Genomic DNA, 10,000 nt, shown 5'->3' with positions numbered 1-10,000 from the left:
TTCACCTGTAAACAAAGGGTTGTGGCGCCACGTAAGAGTGGCTTTAAAATAGGTAAAACTTTTACTATGGAAACAGAATATTTTGCTAGCAAAATATTTTTGAAGTCTTGAAATCAACATCAGTCCTTAACAGTGTTTTGGTTTGGGCTGGATTTACTTTTCATTTATGGAGGGGTAACTTAGCAGCGACTTTGCTGTGGTCAGACCCTTTTAATCAACATTAAATCTGGTCTCTTGGCTGTCTTAAACTGTTGAGGATGACTCTTTTCTGCAAAGAAATCCAAACTTCACAGTGCCATCATTTTTCCTGGGAAACTATGAAAACATGGCCACTTGAATCAGGGAAGGAGCACCAGGAGATTCCTTTAGTAAAAACCCTGCCCTGGATAAATAAATGCCCTGGATTGCAGGGACTGCGGCAGCTGGGCCATCGCTGGCGATCTCGCTGCTCAAAGGCAAAAGACAATGTGCATGAGACCAGATCTGCTCTCCAAAACCTCTGCTTCCAGGCCTGGAAACACTGCCCTGGGCAGAGGGCATTGCCACCCTCAGCCCTGCCAGCAGATTTCACCTCTGTTGTTAAAAGAACAGGATTTTTCCCCAACATTAGCATTTAAGATGCTACTACTTGCACTCCAACTGCCTGACCCTGCAACAACAAACCCCAAATGGATCAGGTTTTGGGTAGTGAACCCAAAAAGGATAAAAATCTGCAGGAAAGTGCAGGACTGCCTCATGGGTTCAAGTGAGCCCTGGAGCAGATCAAATCCTGCAGGTTTCCTGGAGAAGGGAATCCTGGAGGTGGAGGGATCTCCATAATCAGTCCAAGGATCCCAGCTCGATAACAGAGAGATGGATAATAGCATTTGACCACTATCCTCTCCAATTCAATTGCATTGATTTATTGCCTGTCCAATGAAGCCATCAAGTGTACAAAATGGTTAATCTTATTTTTTTTCCTGCTGTCTGCTCAGAGGAGTGAAGTTGTAAACACAGATCCATGCAAGGAGGCTGGTGGGGGGACAACATTTGACGTTATTTTCAAGGCAGATGCTGCTGTGAATGTGCAAAGCAAATCCCAGTTTAGCACCAGTCAAAGGAAGGACACAAACCCTTCCCACTTTGGGCTTCCACTACAAAGCTGCTCCACCTGAATAGTTTGGACTCCCTGACAAACCTCACTGGGGTCCCTGCACTGGTCCAGGGACCAACAGGAACATCAGCCTGCCCCAGAGCTGTCCTGCCAGCTGCTAGACCCAACGGGGGGGCTGCTCTGGTGCTTCATCCATTGGTGTATAGAGCTCAGCCAAGGCCTATCCGAACTGCCCAACTCACCTAACTGGAAGCCTTACCCATTAAAGTGAGGGAAACGCTGCTGCAGTTCACACGAGCACGACCTGAAGGACACAGGAGGTTGCTGGTGTTTAAAGCACCCCATTTCAACCGGGAGGGCAGTGTGGCCCCCCGGGGCCAGCAGAGCCTCGGCTCCTGCGCTGGGCTGCTGGGAGGGAAGGAAAAGCATTTGATTTTTAAAAAAGTCCTCTCTTTCAGAGTGTACATTTGCAATTAAAGGCTAAGTATGCTGTATATTTTATTAATGATGTGGGATAGCGAGGCATTTTAAAGGTCTTTTTTGTTTTGATAGGTTTTTTGGTGGGGGGGAAGTGAGGGAAGAGGGAAAGGAATTGAAATGGAAAGCTTAACACTTATAATTTCAAAAAAATTTGGCTTATATTTTAGGTTCTGGTAACATGCAATTACAGGCACTTAGAAAGAATTCCTTTTTTTATCCTATGCCCTAGAGCATAAAATTAAGAGGCCAATTCAGGCTTTGTACTGCTTTCAGAGGCAGTTTGCTTCAGCATAGATCAACATGGAGACTGACTGTCGCCTTTCTATTGAATTAGGTCTATATTTTTGACAAGTATGGCAGCAGTATCATCACTTTAATCACCAACAATCCATTGTGTCTCTTTATGCTAATAAATAAAACATTCTGTGTTAAATATTTCCCAGTAAGCACTTGAAGACCTGCAAGCACCACTCCTTCTATATGTTCCCAAGTAAAATAATATAATGGTAATAAAATCAAATGATGTCTAGGAGTTTTATAGACAACTAATAGCAGTTATTGCAAAGTGCACATCAGATACCAATTGAAGGTTACATTTCTCTTTAATATAATATAGCATGCATATTTCACTACCTGTCTCTGTATATCAAATGAATTAAACAATATGATGGTATCAGTCAAAAACAGACTTCTTCAGAAGAGGCTTTTCAGCAGAAGACTTTTACTGGAGCTGCACATTCAGAGTAGGAGCCTCTGGAGTGCTGGGTGAGAAACATGGGGAAATCATCCCAAGTTACAAAGAATTTTCCAGAGAAACTTACTGTCCTTCCCTGCAAGCCCATGCCCCCCTGAGGGCAGGGCCAGCCCCCTCCATGTGCTGGGGTTTTGTTCAAGGGGTTGGTGGTGGCAAACCATCACAGAAGTGGCCAGGATCAGCCCATTACCCTGCTCCCTGCTCTGGACGAACCCACAGTCTGAATCCAAGTCCTGGAAACATAATCACAAAGCAGAGATGTAGGTTTGGAATACAACCAGATCAACACTTCAGCACCCTGCCATGCTTTGTCCAAGGAGGCTCTGCCAGCAGCTCAGCTGGGGTGAAGGGATGGCCTTCTGCAGCATCCCGCAGCTAGCCGGGACACAGGCTGTACCCCGTGGCATCCACAGCCTATGCTACCCCATCAACTTCCCCTGCTCCCATCATCCAGGTTACCCTGGAGTCCTCAGATCTTCCTCCTCACTGCAGCTTGGCCATCCCAAGCCCTACAGCCCCTCAGCTGCTGGAGTGACTCCCACACCAAAGCTGGAACCACACTGCAGCACGGGAGCCCTGGCACGGCTCCGCAAACACGCCTCATTCCCCATTTCCCTGGCTTCATTCCCTCACTTCACTGTGGAGTCCAGGAGCCTTGGAGTCACCCAAAAGAAACCCTCTCTAAACTTCAGATCAGCTTGTCAAGAGATTTTTCCCATCCCTGTTACTAATATACTTAATATATTCAGGGGGCCCCACCTCAGTCGACATGAATTGTAAACCATTTCTCTAATCCCCTCAACAATACCCTTCCCCAAACCTTTTTCTTTTTTTTTTTCCTATCTTAATTAGATATTCTATCCCTTTGGTTTAAAATAGTATTTAATTTCACTTAATGATTTCAACCAAAAATATTAAGATTCCCCAAACAGACATGTTCCCTTTGAATTCTCTCATTCTTTTTTCAAGGGCTTCAGTTTCATCTTTTTGTTGCTTTGTCAAAACACAGCTAATTGACTGTCCTAAAAGTACAATTTTAGTAATTTCTCTCAATGAAGCATCACAGCCTCCTCTATTAACACTGCCTAATTGGACTTTGAATCCCCAGCCAGCGACTTCACCCATGCTACGGGCCCGGATCACTGCAACAGTAAATATCAGCATCCCAGTTAAATGTAGGTTGGCTCACATTCCCCCAAAATTGGCTTTCTGCTCCTCGGAGTCCAATCTGATGTAATATTGCATTAAGCTTTTTTTGTTTGGTTGTTTTGTTGTTTTTTTTTCTGGGGGAATAGGAGGAAGGGAGGAGAGGCAGAAGCTCAGATCTGCATTTCATCTCCTCGGTAAAAGCGCGTTTGCTCCCCGGCGCCGGCGAGGAGGGAGCGCTGCGGATCCGCGGAGCCTGACGGGAGCCTTTACAGCTTCCCAGCCCTCGTTTCCGAGTTTGTTTCTAGCAGCTCCAGAGACCACACCAGGTAAGGAAATAGTAGTGCTGATCCCCGTGGACCCTACACCTCCAGAGAAGTACCCATCACCCTGAGATGGATCCCAGGACAACTCCGCCATGGGCAGCGGGAGCCATTTCCCTTTCTTGCCCTTCCATCTCCAGAATCCAGGCTCCATGGCACATGGCTTTCATGCAGCAAAGACCTTGGCACATAGTGGGGGGCAGAAAGGTTGGCTGGCCATACCACACCACACGCAGCAGCAGATCACCCCTGGTATTAGCTGCAGCAGCTCTAATTATCTTAGAGCATCTGCTATTAAAATGTAAGCACCAGGCCAAGCTACAAGTAGAAAACAAACCCAGAACTCCTCGTTGATGTCTCTAACAGGCACCAAAAGCACATAACTCTGCGTAATTGCTAATTGGTATTACTCCTGCAGTTGATGCCAGAATTGCCCAGAGACGCCTCTCGCTGCTGACCTCCCTGCGGGATTTGGGAACGCTAAATCCCACCATGACCAGCAGGGACCCCCCACAAAGCCACCCCAGGAGCCTGCTGACCCCGTGCAGAAAACCTCAGCGCCTGCCGCAGCAGCCACGAGAAGGGCGAGGAGCAAAGTTAGCGGCGAGTGCAGGCAGGAGATCAAAGCGCAGGAGGATTTACAGGGCCCCGGCTTTGCAGCCCCGAGCGGCAGACAAAGCGCTCCCTGCCACGCTCCAGCTTTCAGCTCCGCAGACAAATCCTCCCGGGGCTAATGAAGCCACTTGACCTCTTGCCACTCCCATTCTCCCATCTGCAAAAGAGGGTATTAACACCTCTGACGCCCAGGCCATCAAGGGGATGGGGATGGGTTTGACAGGGCTACTCCAGAGCGGCAATAGTGCAGCGTGAAAACACCAGAAGATAGGCTGTTAGGGAGGGTTTGGAGAGCTCTTTGTAATACACAACACCGTCAAATGTTTTTCCCCCCTTTTGCTGCCGCATACCTTCGTCCTCAGTAGGACCAGCCACAATCTGAGCCTTGAAATGGCTCAGACCATTCTACCACCTGTACTGCTCTCACCCCTTACAAATCCTCCCGAGAAAGCCCATTTCTTCTCCATACTTGCACAATCTACTCTATAGCCAGCCAAGCCCTTGCTCCCCCAAAATGATTCACTGGACTGCTTCTCCTTGCCAAAAAACTGGTATAGAGGCAGACAGCTTGGGAAGAAGATTTTTAGCACTGTTCCACATCTGGTCCCGAGGAGACAGGACTGAGCAGCTCAGCAGAGGGCACTCCATCCCCCTGCGCCCACCCGGAGAGCAGGGAGGACCCCACTTAAAAGATGTTGCTATCAGCTCCTGCCTTATTGCAAGCAAGTACTCCAGCGATAAATGCTTTCTTGTAAACATGCCATAGATGGAGGTAGGAGCCAACAAAATGGAGATGCCAGAAGCTTTTTGTCTTTGTGATTTAGTTTCTTATTAGAACATGCTACTGGGAAAGAAAAGATATCATTGATAAGACTGACATTAGAGTCAGCCAGTAAAATTAAAACCCCAAGGACTGGCCTGGCCCTTCTCTTGACATGCTGGAATACAGATTCTCTGCCAAAGTAACACTTTAGGATACTCATAAATGTGAGGGACAAAACTCTCAAAAACAGAAAGTGAAAGATTTTTGCTGCCTTCGGTTTTGGCAGAACAGTTTTAGATGCTTTAAAGAGCCTAGCTTTCCATCTGAGCACTTGCCCTCCTGCCCAGAAGACCACCCTGTCCAGAAAAGCAACTGCAGGTGCAGGCTTGGGACTGGAAGCATCTCATGTTTCTGCTTCCTCCCAAAAATTCTTTGTCTAAAGGATGCTAGAGAGAACAAGCCCCGAAGCACTACAGTGAGCTTGTGGTTGCATCCAGATCTTGCACACACATGTGCACAGGGTGTTTTAGAGAAAACCAATTCAAATGCCAGTTTCACTTCATGTCTGCAGGCTGATGGAGTAAGAACAAACTCTGAGCTCAGAGGTGCTAGAGGTTTGTTCCTGCCCAAATCTCCAGTACCTTCTCAGGACTCAGACAAATGCTCTGATTTTGTCTCCTCTTTCCTACTCTTTCATTTTTACACAGAGAAAACCTTGCCCTGCAAGCACATCTTTTCAGAACAGAGTGAACAGTCCATTCTGCCTCTGGGTCTTTCAGGGCACAGAGGGGCAAGCTTTTAAATTCAGCAGTCTTGTGCCCAGCTATGCTACCAGCAAGCTACTGAGGCTTCAGCATATGACAGCCTGCCATGGACAGACTCGTATCCTGCAAGAACCATGCTGGTGTGTACAATATCTCACTTGCACAGTGTAGTTTGGTGGTGTTTGGACTTTCTTGTGCCACCACCACCAGCAGGTACCCCAAGCAGCTCCGGGTGGAAGCGGCATCTGCTGTGAGCATGGGAGGTCGCACGCTGCAGGGCAGAGTTCTGCACATCCCATCTAACTAATGCTTCATCTTTGGAGAATAAATGGGGAAATGGCAGGCTGATGAGGAAAGATCCACTGCTCACATGTGGCTCTAACAGCACTGCCCCTTGTGATTGCACATTTTAGGGATGTGTTTATCTTATAAAGAAACCCTTGCTATAGTCCTACAGCAGGCACTTAATCTTAAAATGAATGCATCTGCTTGTGCTGAGTGGTAAGCACAAGGGAGATGATGCTACTTAAACCCACTCCTGATTTTGCAGCACCAGCCCCACAGCCACACACACCAAGCTGTGAAGCAGCAGCAGCAAGCCAGGCTCACAAAAGAGCTTTCTTAATAAATTCTGATTAAGAGAGAAGTTCCTCCTCTCCCTGCCCCTTTCACAGCCTCTCTAAAACCAGCTGCCCAAGCCCGCTCTGCCACGTGTGTACCACCTGAGCCTCACCCCAGTGTTACATGTCATTAACAAAACATAAACCATAGCTGAACAGGAAAAGTTAAATCTCTTTATGCAGTCAAATAAAGATACCTTGTCCAGTCATTAAGAAGTCATTAGCTTATCTAAGAAATAACAGCGCTAGTGCTGTCAGACTGGCACACAAACACTAAAAAGAGCAGGGATCAGATATCACATTAGGCTAATTATAAAGAGAAGGCAAGACAAGCAGAAGCATAAAAGCCATGTGGACAGTATTTTGCACAGAAAAGGCTAAACACATTCTGCAAAAGAGAAATGTGAGGATTGAAAAAATTCCTCTTCTGTTTCTATTCACAGAGTACCTGCACATAAGGCGGCAGCACACAGGCATGCATCTTCCAGGTGCTGTGAAGCAGTGGCCAGATCCTGATATGGAACGAGTTTCTCAATAGAAATCCTTCACTCTCTGCACAAGCAACCTGCAGCACAATCCCAGGTCTGGAGTCTTTGCATAAGGTCTTTGCACAAGGTCCTGCTCACCTCTTCCTTGCTCCCTCACTGTGATCAGGTTCCTCCTCCTGTGCAGCCAGAGAAACTCCTGAGCAGTTTTGGAGACAGAATATACTCAATCTCCTGACAAATCTGATGTGTTCACCGTGCCAGCCCCCACGTCCAAAGATGTTTAATTTCCATCAGCAAGAGGCTAAACAGCCTTCCTGCAATTTCTATCCTAGATACACACCTAGAAATAAGGTTCACCCCATCAGATGAATAGTTTCTACCTGCATGTCCTCTTTCCCGTCACACTCACTGGCTTCCAGTGATAAACTGAGCATCATGTCTGCAGCAGCACCGCCAAAGGCAGGGTTTATGGGCCTGCTGTCCTGACACTTTGTGCGTTGCATTCCCAGGTTATATTTGAGGAAAAAACCCTCCGCTTCTAAGATCAGGAGACAAAATCCAAAATCCAGAGGCTGCCCAAGAGGAAAAAGCTGCAGCAGAAAGCACCAAAGCTCTCGGGCACAGGGAAGGGTCTGCTCCTACCGGAGATGATGGCCTTGGCTGCTCTCCCCGCTCCCAGGTTTGCACCACATGAGTCTTTTCTTGCTCAGAACACAGAGAAGTGATACTGCTTGTAGTACACCAAATACCCAGAATCAAGTCCCTCTTCTGCTCAGATTACAACAGAATTTTGACCCTGTTTTCTGCAAGATGCCCTAAACAGTTAGGGCTTTATAAAGCCAGTACATTCTTCTGGGGGATATGGGAAGCCTTTGCTCTGTGCCCAAGCAGCCTGCAAGATCCAGTCAGCTTTTCTGGACATAAGCACTGAGCACCCAGCAGATCCCAACCCAGGGCTCACCCTACCACTCGTGAATGTTGTCATAAATGCAGCTGATCTTGGTGCTGGGGCAACACCCAAGCAGAGTGAATTACCTGTGACAACCTGTAAAAACCTTGGCACTTGACACCTTGGAGGCAAAAAGTTGTGCCTAGCAGTATGAGGAACCTCCAGGATTAAATGGGGGTTGCAAGAATTTTGAATTTAGGCTTTGAGCATCAATTTGGTGGGAGCAGCTGAAATGCAAACACAGCAGTAGGCAGCCAGCTGCCCACCTTGCTCCAAGACTCAGCTAAGCACAGAGCTGTGCTTAGAGACAGCCCCTCAGTTCTGCAGGGGATGTGCTCATGCTGAAGAGATACACATTTTCTCATCTCATGGGTCGGGACATCATCCACAAGGAAGTTTTCCAACAAAACTGAAGTACTGACCCAACAGGCAGAGGTCAGGGCCCATGCCTGAATGACAGGTACAACCAGAAATATCTAGTCTCTGGCGGGGGAGAAGGGAGGTGGTTTTCCATTTTCAACACTTGCATCCTTTGTAAAGCTTTTATTCACCAAAACCTGATATTAATAGTGATGGCAGACCCTACTCTCCTTGAGGCAGTGCCAAATTTAATGCATTTTTTTTACATAGCTAGAATATTATTGAGGAACAAGTAGTAAGTGATAGATACTTTAATGTAATATGAGTCAATATGTATTTATATGTGCTTTATGACTTAATCAATATTGCTACATTAGCAAGAATAAATATGGTGTTTCCTTTTCTAGCCTTGGAGAGAACAAAAAACAAAGGGAAAGTCACATTAGGAAGTTCAGGAATGAATAAAATCTCTGTGCTTCCCAGACAATTCAGTAAATCTCTTGACATTTGTTTGTTCTCCAGAGCAGAACAAGTACTTGCCTGGGCAGAGAACTGGGTAAATGGTACCTGGACACTCACCTTGGGACATTGGTTCAGATTTTTCACAGACAGCTTCCTGAGAGGCCTTTTTAAAACAGGACAGAGGCCCCAGCACAGAGCATGCATCCACTTCAGCATCCTCAACCTCAAGGTGAAGGGCTTTGCACCGAGTAAGGAGGTGTTTTACCACTGAAGGACAGGAAGAACAGTTCACATTACTCCCATGTTCCTGCAGCCAGCACCTTCCTGAGCTGCAGCCCAGCACCCTAGGAAAAGGGAATGAGACAAAATGCTCCTGATTTAATGCAGCTCAACCAATTCACTGCTGCTAAAAGTCCAGCTTGTGACAGGCATCAGGCATCCATTTTTATTGGAACAGAAACTTCTCCACCAGTTATTTGTTCCAAGGTACTGGCCTCAACCAACACAGCAAAGAAACCCAGCACAACCTTTGCACAATGCAATGCTGTCTCACCTTGCTCCTGATGGACCAGTGCAAGGAGCAAGAGCCAACATGAGCACTCTGAGTTTGAGCCCCCTGGTGGGACACAGGACAAGGCTGGCTTCTAATACTAGCTTTGGGTATCCCCAAACCACGCCGGAAAATAGAAGCCAAATTCTGTCAGCGCTGCTGGGAGCCAAATCCAGGCAGCATCTGAGAAGAAAATAAAGATCACGATTCCTGCTCCTGCCCCAAAATCCCCCAGATTGAATCATTTCTGCGAGGAGCTTCCAAGAACAACAGCACTTCTGGGTGGAGCAGAGTATTTGGCACCTTGTCTTACTCATAAGGTACCCAGGAGGACCTAAGGAGATGGACATGGAGTGATAGTAGTCTAAAGAAACAGCACTGGCAAGCAATTCACAGTTCAGCCTTCTCTAATGGCACTGAAGGTGGATCAAAATCCAACTCTTAAAATTCATAGTTCTGACCCCAGACTTAAGGGACTTGTCCTGAAGACCCCAGTAAGACTCCTAGCCAGGTATATACCAGGGAGCTAAGAGAGGATCTTAATTTATCTCATCTGACTAGAGCCACTCAGAACAGGTCTTAGCAGTGACTCGTGGCACCCAGCACACCTTGCCCATGTGGCAACAGAGGGTC

This window comes from Pogoniulus pusillus, chromosome 22 (assembly GCF_015220805.1).
Source record: "Pogoniulus pusillus isolate bPogPus1 chromosome 22, bPogPus1.pri, whole genome shotgun sequence".
Taxonomy (NCBI): domain Eukaryota; kingdom Metazoa; phylum Chordata; class Aves; order Piciformes; family Lybiidae; genus Pogoniulus; species Pogoniulus pusillus.
Note: the sequence above shows the minus strand (reverse complement) of the source record.